Source organism: Solea senegalensis, linkage group LG8, assembly GCF_019176455.1.
Source record: "Solea senegalensis isolate Sse05_10M linkage group LG8, IFAPA_SoseM_1, whole genome shotgun sequence".
Lineage (NCBI taxonomy): Eukaryota > Metazoa > Chordata > Actinopteri > Pleuronectiformes > Soleidae > Solea > Solea senegalensis.
In genome coordinates, this window is record NC_058028.1 from 20,659,524 (window position 1) to 20,677,011 (window position 17,488).

Consider the following 17,488-nt stretch of genomic DNA (forward strand, 5'->3'; position numbering starts at 1 on the left):
GCATTTTGTTTATTATACTTTGTCAGTTGAAGCAAAACGATGTTGCCTACAGTGTTCAGTGTTTGAGAACTGCGGTCTTTTTTACAACGCCCACAAGAGGGATACAGCGCCACCCGCTGTAAAAATGAACGAAATGAACGAAATGACTCAAAAAAAGGTTAGTTCAATTTACTGTCCGAGAGTAAAAGATCCGAGTCAGTAAGAAGAGTCGAACTTCCCATCATTAGTTCACACGATGCTGAGTAAGCTCCACATGTCTCTCTCTGTGTGTCTGTGGCGACATTCTTGTGTTACAAACAGAGTGACGCATTTTACGTCATGAGTGAAGCGAGAGAGACCAGAACCAGATCTATATTTAACAGTTTTCAATTCGGTTTATACGGGCAGTAGCATAGATTGTTGATAAGAATTAAACTGATGTCAACAGGAAGGAAACCTTCAGTTGTGAGGTTTAAGCTTAGGGTAAGAGGCTCTGGAAGGCATTGTGTTTATAAGTGACCTCACAAAGAGTCGTCTAAACCAAGTGCAAATTCGATGTTGATTTAGACATTAATATAACATGTGACAGCCTCTAGTAAAAGTACCGTTTCTCTGACTTACTGATCAAATGCTAGTTCCAACTTCATATATATAGCATCTACTCATCTACTATAAAATCCCACTTGTCAAAGTTGATGCGTGGAATGAAAGTAGGTTTATCTTTTCTCGACACAGGCCAACAACACAATTTACAGATGGTTTGGTACCCCGACATCTGTGACTTCATCACTCTACAGCTGCACACTTACAACTGTGTCCTCACCACTGAGCCAGCAGTGAGAATGCATTTCATGTAATGCAGTATTAGTTAAAAGTATAATAAATATACAAATAAAGTGAACTGTTTATTCTCACTTAACAGGAGATCGCTAAAGAAATAGTTTATTCAGAAGGGATCATGAGATTCTGACCCACATTCTCAGTTTATCAAATATACTGTATGCTTGTGGATGGATCATTAAACTCAACATCATCATGTGCAGGATTTATCAAATTTCAAATCACTTTGTCACTAGAGGAAAAGCCAAATGAGTAACAATAATTTGGAGTTGTCCTCTATGGATGTACAACATATCAAGGCAATAGAATTATTGAGGACAATCTGCTGTCGGTTATTAACCTCTTAATAAGGTGAAATGAGAAAACTATAGTGAAAAAAAAAAACGTTTTCTCTGTCGGAGAAAATATCAGTACCTCTAATCAATAGACTGCAAATAAATGAGCTAAATAGAGCTGCCTCCTCAGCTGCTGCAACTTCATTACAAATGTCTGTTCACTTCAGTTCAAATGAATTCACTGATCCCACTTGTGGTAATTAGTTCAGGGCATGCAGGTCTTGGTTCTGAACTTAACTGCACAAACTGAGATTCTAAGGCAAAACATCACAGCGTGGACTGAGTGGCTGTTTGTCTGTGTCTGTGTTGGCCCGGTCGTGAGACGGCGACCTGCTCAGCGTGAATCCTCACATCATGTAACAGCCGAGTAGAGCCATCTGAGAAACAGATGCTGGATATTTTCATCTGTTGTTGATCCAGAAAGCCAACGATTGAACCAAAAGCCTCAACAGAATCCTCTTTAACTGCTTATTGATTTTTTTCTCTTCCTTCTTTTTTCTGTCAGTACGAAAAAGAAAGAAAAAAAACCGACACACATTGTAGTTACTGGATATCTATTCACACTAAAGAAACACCAGCAGTGATGTAAAGCAAGAGACCCGGAAACAGAATGCAGAGAGTCGTTCTGCATTTTTGCCTCTGCAGGTTACAGTATTATAATAGAGATGCACATGTTTGCTTCTTCTTCTTTTCTTTTTTATCTGTTTACACAAATTGAGCATTATTTTACACAGGGATATGTATGTTGTGTTTGTCTAATAGAATAGAATAGAATTTTATTTAAATAGGGACAATACAGTTAACGTAGTTCCAATACAAATAATGCAACTGATGTGTTGCACATAGAGTTTATAGCTATCACTAGTTTGCATATACATGATAAAACACATTAAAACTACACTGAAACGCTACATGCTAACATTACATAACACATTCAAACGTAAGCGCAGACATATAACAGCTACAAGCTTAACAACATGCAATAACAATTGTCAAATGATAAATATAAAACAATTAGTACAATAAAGTATGATCAAACTTGCTAAAACTGCACTTGAAAGTACACTAAAACACAACAAAAAGTCAAATAAAATGCAAATTGTCCAAAACTATGGTATTTTACAGTTACGATTCACCACACTCCTGGTTACTCTGGTACTGTTGTGTTTTTTTGGACGGACTTGGAAAGAGGCTCTGCCGCGAGTCTGTGTAAACATTTGAAAATGTTGAATGAGTTATGTGAGTTATGCTTTTTCAGTAATTGGCAGAGATACCAACAGATTGGCTTTCAAGCCATTATTCTTAGGGCTTGGTTATATAGGGATGAGGCGTGTCTGGTTATAGATGGCGATGCTTGAGCCCAAACTGTCGCCCAATAGGAGAGATGCGTGCATAGACATTTAAGCTGCCTGAGTGTATAAGGTCTTATATATTTAAAACAATTGAGGTTAGCTTTTTACTGCTTTGGACATTTTCTTCAAGTTAGTTGTGCTGTATTTCACGGTTTTGTAAAATGACTTTAAATGCAGGTTCTCTCTATGTTCTGATTGAGCCATTGACAGACATCATCCATTCTCATTGTTAGGAACTCAGCAGGCTTTCTAGGTGACTTGGCAGGTGTTTATACAACTGTGTCATCTGCATAAAACTGGTAATTGGCTGCAACCTGCTGTTTTTTCTTTTTCTTGTAAAATATGAGGTCCAGTTCAGTTGTAGACTCCTCTCTGTATAGCTTACATTACTCTGCTCATTGTGCCGTGAAAGAGCAAACCAGTCATAAACTGTCACTTTTTTTCATTGGGTGAAGATGAAGCTGTGACCCAGTTACACCAGTTTTAATTAGAGGTGTAGGGAGGAGAGGAAGAGGGTCAGTGACGATTCAAGAGCACGTACAGACGCAGAGTTTGAATATGTGAGGAGTTTATGGGACTACCACAGCAGTCAGTTTGTCTGCATTATTTGCAGGCTCTGTATTCTCTACCCTGCATTTATCACACACTTTATTGTTCAGTTTATCAATAACTCCCCTCTACCACTTTATAATGTACTGTACTCCCCTTCAACGGTTGTACGGTGTAAACTAATCACCAGCAACTCACTCGGCAGAAGCTCAATGTAGTTAGGCATGCAGAGACGGTCAACATGACCTGCTGGTGTTCAAACAGAGCATTAGAAAAGGGCAGAAGGAAGATGTAAGTGACTTTGAACATGAAATGATTGCTTCCCTAAGAGAAGAGAAAATATCCACTGAGTGGCAGTTCTCTTGTAGAAATGTCCTTTGTTGATGCCACATGCCAGAGGAGAATGCTTCAAATGACAACGAGGCAATCGAAACTCAAAATAACCATTCATTACAGTTGTGCAATTACCTTTTTTTCATGCCCAACATGTAAGACCATGAGGTTAAATGGACTACAGCAACAGAAGGCTGCGCCAGAATCACAAATAAAGTTACCAGTGAGTATTATTTTATTTAAAAAGCAAAATATTGAATTGCTTCGTCACAGATTAATTCACACATTTTTTTGACTTGTCTTACAATGTTTGATAGCAGTGCAGTTTTTGTGAGGTGAATGTCAGGTCTGCAGCGCTCACAGTGCTCACCAAACAAAGTGCTTTTATCATGAACTACACTAGAGGTGTCAAACCTGTGGCCCTCCAATCAATATCAGGCTGCTCGCCACTCGTGGTGCCTCCTCAGTAATGCATGTACATTTATATAGGAAACACGTTTTGGATGATTCAGACACACCTTGTACTGTGAACTCTAAATCATTCCATAGCAACACAAATGCTTTTATTTTGAAAGTCTGTAAAAATGTCATCACAAATATTGATTCTGCTTTATCATGGCGGATAATTTTTTTTTTTCTCCACTTGACTGGCCCCCTCCTGACCAGACATGATGCCCTCAGTGATCCGCAGGACATTTTGAGACAGTTTGAGACCCCTCAACTACACCCTTATATTCTACGATGCAGTTGCATTTAATTCTTTCAGTACTTCAGTGTGCTGCAGTTTCTCCTTGACTTTGGATTGTGAGCATGGGGAACTTATTATAATCTGGTGCTTCATGTCGATTAGCGCCCTTTGTGGAGGCTGAGTGATGAGTCTGTAAATGACAGATGGGATCGACATCCTGCTTCTTGCCCACACATTTACCTCATGCACGGAACATATTGTGCACATATTAAGGTGGATACTTTTAATTGAAATCACAGTTTGAAAAAGTTTACATGTTCAAAGGATTAGAAAAGGTTCTACTTTAGTGGACATTGCTCCAGCGTTTGTTTTCGCCTCTCATTGAATCCAAAGTGGACAAAGAGGAGGGACGGGTCAGCTCTCTGTCACAGCTCAGCAGGTTTAACAGCTCCCTCCTCACCGTCACCTCTCAGCCGGAACCGGTCTTTATTTGTCTGCTGCACAACACACTGTAGTGGATTATAAGCCGTGCGGTGCACCACCGCGTGACACTGTGACAGACTCATGTTGCAGCTCTTACTCATTCATTTAGTCCGTTCACGAGTCATCATGACCATGCGGTGTGTTCTATTTAAAATCAGCAACCTATAACACATACTTTTAATTCAATATTTTCAATATGGTCTTAATGTTTGCTTTAAATCCACCTAAATGTGAATCATATGGCAAAGTTTTTAAAGTGACAGAGAATCGATTTCTAAGTGGAGATGGATTTTTCTCACTTTGATAGATGTAATCACCGTCGGCCCTTTTATGAGAGGCCTCTCTGTGTATCGTGGCTGTTTAGATCTCAAACCACTGGATCTATAACCATCACTTTGTGGACCAAAAGCAGTTTATGAGCCTGAAAATGTACAGCTGGTGCCCTCTCTCTTTTAGCCATAGAATGGCAATAAATTACAGTAATTATATTTGATTTATTTCTTTTTAGGAGGTTTTCTGTTTATAAGCCTTAGTGCATATTTTCTTAGGTAGATTTAATGGCTTTAATGTCGATTTAGTGAATAGTTGTATTGCTGTAAAGATCATGATGTAAACTCTGTGGCTCAGAAACATATTTTATGTTTAAAGATAAAGATTTTTTTTCCCTCTTTTCAATAACTCCTTGTCTGATATTGCAATGAAATTCATTTTCCTTCAAGGAAAACATTTGTCAACTCCTCCTTTAAATGTGTTTTTTGACATAATATTATATATATAGTATGTATATATATATATATATACATATATGTGTATATGTATATGTATATATATATATATATATATATATATATATATATATATATATATATATATATATATACATATACTGTATATATATATACATACTATATATATAACTAATCACCGGGAAGTTTGGGTGGATGATTACATTTAGATTTAATTAAGATTAAAGTGATTAATTTGACAATGAGTTACAAGATACATTTCCCATAGTTTTCATATTTGTAAATATAGTAATAGATATTATTTATGTGTACTACAAGAGGATGATGTTGCTCCAGCACAAAACTGCATCCTCTTTTTACTGGCTTGACTCTGCAGTACATGAAATTGCTTTAACCAATAGCAGCAGACGGTGTAAATGTGTAACCTCCTCCTCGAACGAAGGCGTCCTCCTTGTTGACTCCAGCTGTGCTTCTTATCTCTCGTGTTTGTGTTGAGCTGGTGAACATGTGTAGGGTGTCAGTGCTGGTTAGCGGGGATGTTTTCTAGTTTGTTGAGGATGTGGAGTGTGAACAGCACACAGTGTGTTACATAATGACATCCTGCTGAGACGGTTTAACAGCGAGACAGGGAAACTGAGCGAATGGAGAAACTACAGAGCCGCAGTGATGGGTCAGTGAGCACGAGAGAGAGAGAGACACTGAATCCCAATGTTCGACGGTGACAAAGATGTTGTACACTTTTCATTTCGAGAGCTGATCATTTATCAGCAGCACGTCGAGTGTGATTTTGCTTTTATTCAGTTCAGATCCCCAAATGCTATTTAATTGTTTGAAATTTAGAAGTTCATTTAACCATTTATATGGCTCCACCACAAAACCGACACAACCACACCGACTTAGTTGCCCAGCAACACAAACAATGAGCATATCATGCTACACACATTATGTCCACTACTGTATCATGTACATTTATTTGTGTTTCCATTTTGGATGCACAACATGATCGGCACAATATCGGTATCTGCAGATATTGGATTTAAAATGTATTATCAGATATCATCAAACACACCAACATCTGTTGATGTGACGAATGACTACAACAGCACGTGAAATAAGCTACTTATTAATCGATCACTAAATTAAATGTTAACTATTTTGATAATCGATTGATCAGATTGAAGCATTTTTTCATTATGAAAACAAGATTTCTGCTTCTTAAATGTGAATGATTTCTGGTTTCTTTTCTCCATATAAAAAAGAAATCATTCAAACGGAATCATTTTGGTTTGGGTTTAAAAATGTGTTGTTGAGTCAAAGTCAGGATTCATTTTATATTGCATTTTTAGTCGTGAAATAAAGTAGCAATAATTGTGCGGCACTCACAAAAATAGTAATAGTTCTGTTCAAGTGAACTTTGAACTGTGACGTATTTCCAAATTTCACAAATTCAATCCGATTTGAAACACTGAGTATTTTTTGCTCAGATGTGTTTATATCCATGAAGTTGGTGAAAATGTAAAAATAATGTTGCGTCAGATTGTCTAGGTTGGGCTGAAACAAGGAGGATATAAAGCACTCTATGTTCCAAGGCCTATAACCTCTGTATATGCTGTGTTTAAACATAGTAATTGAAAAAGCAGCTGGGATGCCCTGTGTTCTAAGGGTTAATTTCACGACAGAAAAGACTAAATGACCTCTGCAGTTGGGTACAGGGAAAAAAAATGCTTATACACATTGGTATCGTTGCATCCCTACCGTTTAATAAACTTTCAGATCAGCAAGACGGATATCTATATTTTCTCTTGTGTCACATGGCGTAATAGGTTATCATATTTGTATCTCATGCACTGCCGTGATTTCCATCACTGAGGTCACAAAAAGACCCTGGGAGGTTTGCACGGCAGTGTTTTGCTTCTTCTCCTGATAACTTTTCAGAATTGAATTGAAACGTTATTTATGGAAAAATGTCTTTGCAACGTGCTCTGTCATGCCTGGATCACACTGTGTCAATGCTGCTCGTGCTCGTGTGTGTTTACACTGTGCTGGTGTGTGTGAGTGTGTGAGAGAGAGAAAATCTGCCCTCAATCAGACATAATAGTGTAGGTTCATGGCATCTACTGACATATTCTACTCGAGTAATTCTACTCAACATTTTACTTAAGTAAAAGTACCAGTCTAAAAATGTTCTCAACTGAAAGTAAAAAAAGTATCTTGTTTAAAATGTACTCAGTAAAAGTTACTTAGTTACTTTGTTAACAAGGTTGGGGTTCTTTCTGTTCTCATCATCCACCTGTCCTCATCATCCTTCACCTGTCCCCATCATCATTCACCTCATCATTCACCTGTCCTAAATATCATTCACCTGTCCTCATCATCCTTCACCTGTCCCCATCATCATTTACCTGTCCTCATCATTCACCTGTCCTAAATATCATTCACCTGTCCTCATCATCCTTCACCTGTCCCCATCATCCTTCACCTGTCCTCATCATTCACCTGTCCTCAATATCATTCACCTGTCCTCATCATCATTCACCTGTCCCATCATCGTTCACCTGTCCTCATCGTTCACCTTTTCTTATCATTCACCTCTCCTCATTATCATCCACCTGTCCTCATCATTCATCTGTCCACCTGTCCTTGTCATTCACCTGTCCTCATCATTCACCTGTTTTCGTCATTCACCTGTCCACCTGTCCTTGTCATTCACGGTCCTCATTATTCACCCCTGTCCTCGTTATTCACCTGTCTTCATCATTCACCTGTCCACCTGTCTTTGTCATTCATCTATCCACATCATTCACCTGTCCACCTGTCCTCATCATTCACCTGTCTTCATCATTCACTGCAAAAGTTTCCGGTGCGTGATTTTTTAAAATTTAATTTAATTAAAAAAACTGAAATTCAGGCCAACATTTTTTACTGAGTAACGTATGTGATTTAAATTGTAGCAAAGTACAGTACTTCCAAAAAACATACTTAAGTGAAAGAAAAATTACAAATTTACAAGTACACAAAAACCTACTAAAAGTAAAAATAATTCACTACTTTCCACCTCTGCTTATTGATTATTACAGACACTTGTGAAGTGGAGTGATACTACAATAATGCCTCTGATCCAGTCAAATTACTCACTCACAACTGGTCAGTACTAACTGTTGAATTACTACAGGTAATTCCTATATAGGATTTAATGTTTTAATGACATTAAGTGTGCAGTATAAAAGTGTCATGGTGACAAAAATGGAGTGTGTATTTTCAATGTTCCACTGCATAATTCCTCCTTTCTTACTGATAAAGAAGGAGGAGCTGCCAAACTGGAAAAATAAGTAGATGGACAGTAACTGAGACGAGCTCTTCTCTCTGTCCTTGTTCTGTTATCTTGAAGAGCAGATTAACGCAGAAAGCTCACACACTCGATCTTTTGTGACGGCAAAGTCCTCAACTTGTCTTTGGTAGAAACACAACTTCACTGTTTGCTGCGTCAAAAAAAGGGAACAACATTCTCTCCGCCGTGTTCGTAGAAGTCAAAAGAGTCAAAGAGCTGAACTGAGTTGATACGATTGTTTTTAAATAAACAATCTCTTAAGCTGGTTTCATTTTAGAATTGTTTATTGTAACGTTTATTAAGTTTACATGTCTGTCTTCTCTGCCACCTTCTGAGTGTTAAACTGTAATCTGTTCAGGTTCCATCTGCTAATATGACCAAACCCTCTTCACCTCATCTCACATCTGACCCCAGATCAGCTTCTCTCACGCTGCCAGACTTGGCACAGACCCTAGCTCAGCCTGGCATGGATTTGATCTCGTCAGCCTGTTCTGCAAGAGATATTAGCTAATTAGCAGAGGGAGAAAGAAAACATTTCAGCAGCAGGATTGGCTCAAATAAAGCAGAAAACCTGTTAACTTGATAGCTTTCTAGTTTACAGCTAAAAGTTAATTTTATTTTAGTTCCTGTCTCTTTTGGAATGATGTAGAGTTCATTTTTTGAAGACATCTTTTAAAATTTATGGCAGGTTTTTATTTTATATGACACTTGTGAAAAACACACCTTCAAATAACAGAAAATCATCATCAGTCATCATCTAACCGCTTTATCCTCCACCAGAGGGTCGCGGGGGGTGCTGTGCCAATCTCAGCTACATCGGGCGATAGGCGGGGTACACCCTGGACAGTTCGCCAGTCCATCACAGGGCCACACACAACTAGAGACAAACAACCATTCACTCTCACATTCACTCCTATGGTCAATTTAGAGTGTCCAATTTACCTAATCCCCACATTGCATGTTTTTGGACTGTGGGAGGAAGCCGGAGTACCCGGAGAGAACCCACGCACACACGGGGAGAACATGCAAACTCCATGCAGAAAGGCCCTTGTTCCAACCGGGGCTCGAACCCGGGTCTTCTCGCTGCAAGGCGAGAGTGCTAACCACTATACCACCGTGTGGCCCATAACAGAAAATATCTCTGAAAGTATGTTGACATGAGGAGGGAGAGTGCTGATGTTGACAGTTACAGCAGAATAACCAAAGAGGTTGAGAAGAGGAAGTTGGTGAAAGAATTATCTGCTTTATCCTCCACATGAGAGTCGCGGGGGTTCGCTGGTGCTAATCTCAGCTGACATAGGGCAAAATGTAGGGTACACCCAGGACAGGTTGCCAGTCCATCACAGGGCCACATAGAGAGACAAACAACCTAATCCCCATTAATGTTTTTGGACTGTGGAAGGAATGGAATTATCCAAATGCATTTCATTTTATCTAGTTATTTTGTCGTAAAACTGTGTTTGTGAATCTTGGAAATGGATTCTTTATCTCTGTGTATGCGTTTGTGTTTTCATTTAATTAATTGTCATTTTTCTCATTTCTCCTTCTACTTCGGGGCTCCTCTCACCTGATCTCCTTCATCCTTGGTCATCATCATCATCAATCTCCGGCCACTAAAATACAGGTAAGCCGTGACTCATTTCCTTTGCTGATGAGGTGTGAGAGTCTGCATGCGAGTTTAGTGTTTGCTGTCCATCCCATGTCGTACCTGAGAAAGCTTGAATTTGTGGGATTTGCCACATGTGTGTGTCTCTCACACACAGACACACACAGACACACTATGAGTTTGATTAAACTTGATTTCACTCTCTCAGTTTTTGAAACTGATCACACAAAGGGAATAGTTATTCATTGTTTTTAAGAGTCGTAGTGCTGGGTATGTACTAATGGAGACACTCACACTCACACACTGCTGATTTCTTTCTCCCCTGCTGTGTTGCCGATTTCCACTCAGTTTGTGTTGACTGTGAGTCGACACACTGACCGGTGTTCTGTCATGCATTTTAATTACCACAGCCCAGGAAATTGTGTTAGTTTGGCTGTGTTTATCTTTTGTCTGACTGTGAGCAGCATGACTTAAAAGTGAAAGACAGAGGTGAATAGTATATTGTGGCCATGGGCAGTAGGTTATGGTCCAACAGTGAAATGATTAGATTTTGGTTGTGATACAGATTCATATTCAGGGTAAATAATTAAATATAGACACTGTGTAAATCAGAGTTTGTGCTTGTCAGTTGCTCTCTTGTATTCCAATTTACTGAAATATGGTGAAGTGGTATAATATACCACTATTATAAGTGGTTTATGAGGTGTGTGTTTGCCTGCTTGCAAGTGAAAAAGCACAGTGAACAAGTCTATCTCCTCCTTCTTCCTTATTTGTGGTTCGAATAAAATTTTACGATATAAAATAATTCCACAGTTACCATTTCTGCTATTAAACATGTTTAATCCACATGTCAAAATCAGAAACCCGGAGGTAAATATAGTAAGTGATTTAATGAGTTTCAAAGCTTTACACCCAGACATAGTACAATATTTTCACTCTGACATCCACACTTTTACCTGGAGGAGAGAAACACTGAGACCTGGACGTTAATTATTTTTTCAACACATCTGGAGGTCAGCAGCTTTCAACTCGCTGTCTGAGTAGATTTAATTGGGAGACACAAACGTCCCTGGACTGCGGATAATGTGATGTAAAATTGGTCGTATCATATTAGCAGGCTTTCAAAGAGTTTAACTCGTGCAACATGCATGCATGTCTTGAATAATCCATGTGTAATAGACCTCTTTGGAGCAGTTTCAACATTAAATAGTAGCACAAACACCAGGTTTTACCAGTAACCTGTGTTTTCTAGCCATTGGTAGTCTTTCCTGATATCAGTGGAAGCTTCGAATAACGACTGATACATGTCTCAACTCAACGTAACAATTAATAAAAGAATTAAATGACTTGTATGGGCCTTTTCCTTCATTCCTGGCAGGCTTGTCATCAGCTGCTTTGTGTACAGCCTCAGGATGCTGGATTTTGGGTGAAACCTTTTTGTACATTTTGAGGAGCTTCCATGTCTTGGCGTCAGATGGCTTTTACAATGTTATTCCCTTAGCCAGCTTATTATTCCAGCACAGTATCTGATGACTGGCAGTGTTGATGGCTCAGATGTTGTTCTTCTCATTCCGATGACTCTTCAGGACTTGCCATACTCTGCGTAGGGGTTTGGCACTTGGCTGCGATGCTGTCTCCCCCATTGTTTACGTTTGCCTGCAGGAGCCCTAAGTCTTTGTAGCTGTTCTGAACACACACACACACACACACAGGCAAATCCTGTCATTGTATTTAAATGTAAGAAGAAATGTGACAACAGGTCCTGTATCAGCTCTGTAGTACTGAGGGAATTCACTCTAGAAGACAAACCTTAATTTATCATGATTTCATGCTGTGTCGTGGAGCATATGATGGTTGTAAAGATGTGTCACTTTTCATATTCAGTGTTGTTAGTCAGACCTAACAGAGATGTGATGTTTCTTCTAAACAATGTGGAGGAATCAGACATCGTCGGTCTTCCGTAACGTGGTGTGAGGCTCGTAACGGTGTTTGTTGCCCTGTTCCCTTCCTGTGTGACTGCACTTGTGATTGGTGCTGCTTCACGAATTCTTGTAACAACGAGTGGGCGCGAGTATGAAGCTGTATAAAGAGTATGTGGTTACACGTATGTCCTCTGTCTAAAGTAGCTCGAGCTCCCTGTGTTTTCCTTGTTCGTTCATAGAGGCAACACCATTTCTAGCCATGATGATATGCCAAAGAAGTGTAATTTCCATTAACATCTATTAGTTTTGTCATTTATGCCCACGTGTATGTGATAAAATCCAACATCATTGGACAGAACCATTTTTTCCCAAGCGCCGAGTATCAGTTCCGCAGAGGCAGCAAAGACGAGCAGGACACATTTGTTCACATCCTGTGTGTCTCAGGCAGCAGCAGCAGCAGCTTTGCTCAATGTCAGTGTAAAAGAGATGGCACTGCTGCCACACTGAGCTGCTTGGATTGCTCACTGGATGCTTTCTCTCTGGAGACATTAAAGAGGCCTCGGGGAAAACAATTCATTGGAGCTGCACAGACACACGTCCTCCCCTCACACACATGAATGGATGGTACCAGTTTCAAGGGTTCTCACTTCCACCCGCTGCCTAAGAAGCGGGTTTTCAAAGAGTCAAAGAAGGGAGTTTGAAATATCGAAAGTCCTCTGTGAATCGCAGGGACTGGTGGACACATGGGACAGGAGATAATGTACGTCATAAATATGAAACTGTCAAAGACGAGTCAAAAGACGGTCCAAGGTCATCATGTTCGGTATGAGGAATTTGAAACTGATTATTTGATTGTGGAGAATGCGCCACAGATGCACGCATTGTATTGATTTCAAACAATATTTATTTGTGAACAATTCTCCACAATGCTCAAACTGTTGATGGTTTCAGTCGCGCCGCGTCTGTGTCTCCCACTGTCAGCTCTGCGGAATATCACAGCAACGTTTAGCACAGAGCAATGAAAACAGTGGAAACTAGAGTTGAAGGAGAAAAGACGTATTTATTTATTTTACTTCTCTATATCAGTTCCTTCTCTGTGAATCTATTTGTGGTGAGATCATACTGTATGCTTTTTTTTTATTACCGGGCTCCCTTCCCAATCTGATAATCCCCAGCTGCAGACTGTCTTCAGCAAATGATGCCTGAAGTTCCCTCCGCTTTGTCTGTCTTTCTGTCTATTATCTTCTTTTCCTCTGCTGACAAAGGAGCTCTTTTCCGTTGCCAGGTAAGAGTTTCCATGGTTGCTGTTGTTCCATCTGTCATTTCTGCTACAGTACCTGGAGAAAGATACTGTACTGTGAAAAACAAAAGAGCTCCCGTTTTCTTCGTCTATGGCAGACACATGTCCTTGGTGCCATTGTGTGTTAGTTATAGTGAGGCTGATATCAGGAGCCTATAGCAAATGAGCATTGAACTTTATATCCACTAAAATATGCTCCCAATACTTACAACACAATAAGAAAGCAAATGAGAGAAAGAAACATAGGAATTTGTGAAAACCTTTATATTTCTGTTCATCAAAAAGCTCTTTCTTCTGTCAGAATAATCTCTTAATCCCAGCAGAATCTCTGCTCTGGAGGACAAAATGTCAGACTGGTGTTCACACCAGAGATTCAGTTAACTCAGTTAAGCCTCTGTTCTGTGATCAGATCCACTGTGCAATAATGCAGTGATGACCGCAGGGCCAAAATAATCAACCCAGAACAGAAATAAATAACCATCAACGCAGGTCATTTCTCAGTTTTAAGTCAATTCAGAAGTCAACGACTTATCAAATAATTTAACGCGGCTCTAGGGCTGCAACGATGAGTCAAAGTATTGACGTGTCGTTAACCTGTTTAATTAAAATATTGCGCCGAGGAGACCACCTAACCTTGTGAGCAAAGATTTTTCTTTTTCTCTTTTTATTTATTCACACTGGGGCCTGGTCTGGGATACATCATACTGCTGGGAGGAGGTGGAATAAATACTCACTGTGTGCAGACATAAACCTAAAGAAGCTAAGTCACGCTAGCAAGCCTTCATATCCTCGCAAACATTCTCGGTGGATGTAAACGTTGGAGCGGATCATAAGTCACCCCTGCGCTCCTCCTCCTCCTCCTCCTTGAGTTAAAAAAATAAAACAAAATTAAAGAAGAATCCTTCTCTCCACATACATTTAAATTTATTATCAGGAAAACCTTCCATTAGGAACACATGTGGACGATTTGTTTGTTTTTTTTTCCCCCACCACACATTTTCTTACCTAAGGCGTGCTCACCACAGTCATCGGAATTTAAATATTTAAAATAGTCATTAACAACCTCAGCTGGCTGCAGGGCTCAATAGAAGGAGTCCCAGTGGTAAAAACCACAAGTTAAAATGAAGTAATGTGAGAGCAGAGAGCAAGTGTTGGCTCTATAGGATAATAACAGCTGGCTTCACTTTGCGGCTGCATTTAAGAAACAATTAGTCACCATTGTATCTTTTATTTTTTTATTTATATTAAACTTGTACAACATTTGCTTTGTGAAGTGATCATGATTAATCACAGCTTGATTCTAAGTTCCCATTTGTGTTTGACAGACAAGGCTCCACAGGAATCTTCCACCCCACACACAAGCAGCGTTTGGTGTTTTTTTTTTTGGATCAACGTGCTATATTTCTGTTTTTCATTTTGAGAGTAGAACTGGTGGAATACAATGTTTTTCCCTAGTCTGCACTGGAAGACTCTGTGCTGAAGAATGGATCTGATCGAAAGAGAAATGGATGCTGTCAGAACAAGGGCCTTTTTGCATGGAGTTTGCATGTTCTTCCGTGTGTTTGTGACCTCCCACCGTCCAAAAACATGCAATATGGGGATTAGGTGAAAAAGACCCTTTAAATTGACTTTCGGTGTGAGAGTGGATGGTTGTTTTGTCTCTATGTGGCCCTGTGATGGACTCCAGGGTGTACCCCGCCTATCACCCTATGTCAGCTGAGATTGGCACTGCACCCCCAGCGACCCTCATGTAGAGGATAAATAGATGGATGGATGGATTGGACTAAGTGTAGTACGGTGTATGATACCAAGGTTCTAACCTCAGACCAGTTTTAGTCTTAAAGGTGACATAGAATGCTTGTATCACATATGGAGGTCTACTTACATATATTAACTTGTTTTCATGGTTAAAAACCTCCTAATCCCTGCAAACGAGCCGAAAATATCTCCTCACTGACACTCTCGTCAGCCGTGCTGTTTCAGACCAAAACCACACCCCCAGAACGTGGACTGTGTTGTGATTGGCCAGCCAACGAGAGCTTTCCTACTGTCCTGTGATTGGCCAGGTACCTGGAAGTGACGTAATAGATAGGCCAGCTCTCAGATACACAGCTCCCCCTCTGGCACGGTGGATGCTCTGCATCTCAGCAGCTACAACGAGAGTAGTTCTTCTTCTTCTGCGGTTGAATGTACGCAACCGGATGTGCCCGGACTAGTGCCCGCACCAAGAGGCGCTACGGTGGTGAGAGGAGTGGTGAGGATTTCTGATGACGACATCAAATTAAGGAAGTGCCGATCCGCTTCGCAGAGCCCAGGAAAACAATACAACACTATTTTCTCAGCAGTGGCTGAACTGTTTGTTCTGAAACTTTAGGGTTTCATAAACGAGGTAATGACGCAGATACACACACAAACGCAGCGTTAATTGGAGCTTCCGGTCTATGTGGCCTTTAATCCTTTCCTCTTGTTTGTCCTAATTCTTCAGCGTAAGCTCGCTTTTGTTTTAAGGAGCAGAGACTACATTTGTATTCAGAGTGTGTCCTGCAGTGATGTCTGCCACAGTCCATTTCCCTCTGGAAAGGAAAATGCCACTCGACACCTCAGGATCAACCCGTGTGTCCCGAGTCTTTGTCACATGTGACGATCTGGATGTTGTCTTTTCTCTCATTCCTCATGATCACTCATGATACGACTCGTATTTTCAGATGCATTGAACAGTTTCATTCATATGACACGTGAACCGAGTCATATTATGCAATAGTGCATTTTAAAGTCATTTAAAATGTATTTTTTTCCAGTGTGTCCATTATTTTTACAGCTCTTTGGGTAATTGTTTAAAAAAAAAAAAAGCAGCTCAGACGGTTTGAGACACAGAGACTGTGAAGCCAAACTGCCTGAGGAAGAATTTCCTGAAAACTAAAGAATTCATGAGTCCACTTCCTTCACTGCTGCATCGACATTAAAACAAGTTCAAGAGGAAATTAACTCACATCAGCAGATTACAGTTAGTGATGCAAAAGATACATTACTGTTTGTGTGAAGACGGATAAAAAAATGGATCTGCATGATTCCTAATTTATGAGTTAATGTGTTTAAAATCACATCTTCATTGGTTAATTTAACGAGTCACATGGACTGGTGATTTTCACCAGCGAGATTATGTGTGTACTGCGTGATGTGGAGCCCTCTTGTCCTTAGTCACAGTGGACTGTGGGACATTATGTTGTAACATGTCCTGTCAGTAGGTAGAGGTTGGCATTTTGCCACATTCCCGCTGACGTTTTTTTGAAATAAAGCGAAATGGAATCTGCCAAAGCTCTGCTCTTTACTGCCACGTTTTTACATTTCTATCACTGACAGTGTCAGTTTCTGTTAGGCTACCACACACCGTGATGCACAAAGATTTAAAGTGTCTATTTTTCTACATTCTGTCTTTCACCTTGTGTCCAATTTCGACCTCACGTTCATTTATTTTTCTGATCGAGTGATCGTTCCCAGCTTCCTTCCACCACATCTACTTTCTAATGCTGTTAGACAGAGACATTAGAACAACAGTCAGGGGTCAGTAACTGATCTCTGGTCAGGCAGAGGGCGATGACATTGTCTTCTCAGCTCAGTTTTTGACAGATGTAACTTAATTTAAACGATTTATTCTGAGAAAGATTTCTTCTCTGGCCGTCTGTGTTTCTTGTGTTTTTTTCTTAAAACCTGCCAACTGTATTTCGTCGACACTGTTAAAATATTTGGAGACACTTGATGCAGTTTGCCAGAAGGCTGGAAGTGTACTTATTGCATTTTCCTCGTGAAATTAAATTGCTGTAATAAAAAGTGATGGAGTCTGGTCTGTTTTTATTTTCCAGCAGCAGCAGAAGAGATGCCCATATGAATTTCTTCAACCTAAAGTGTCTCGTGTTTTGTGCTTGTCAGCTTTCTCGTCTGTTGGTAAATTGTGTGATGTCAGACACTTCCAGCTGTCTGTTCCTGTGACGTCCTATAAGCTCTAAATCCTTACAGTTCAATTTTAAAT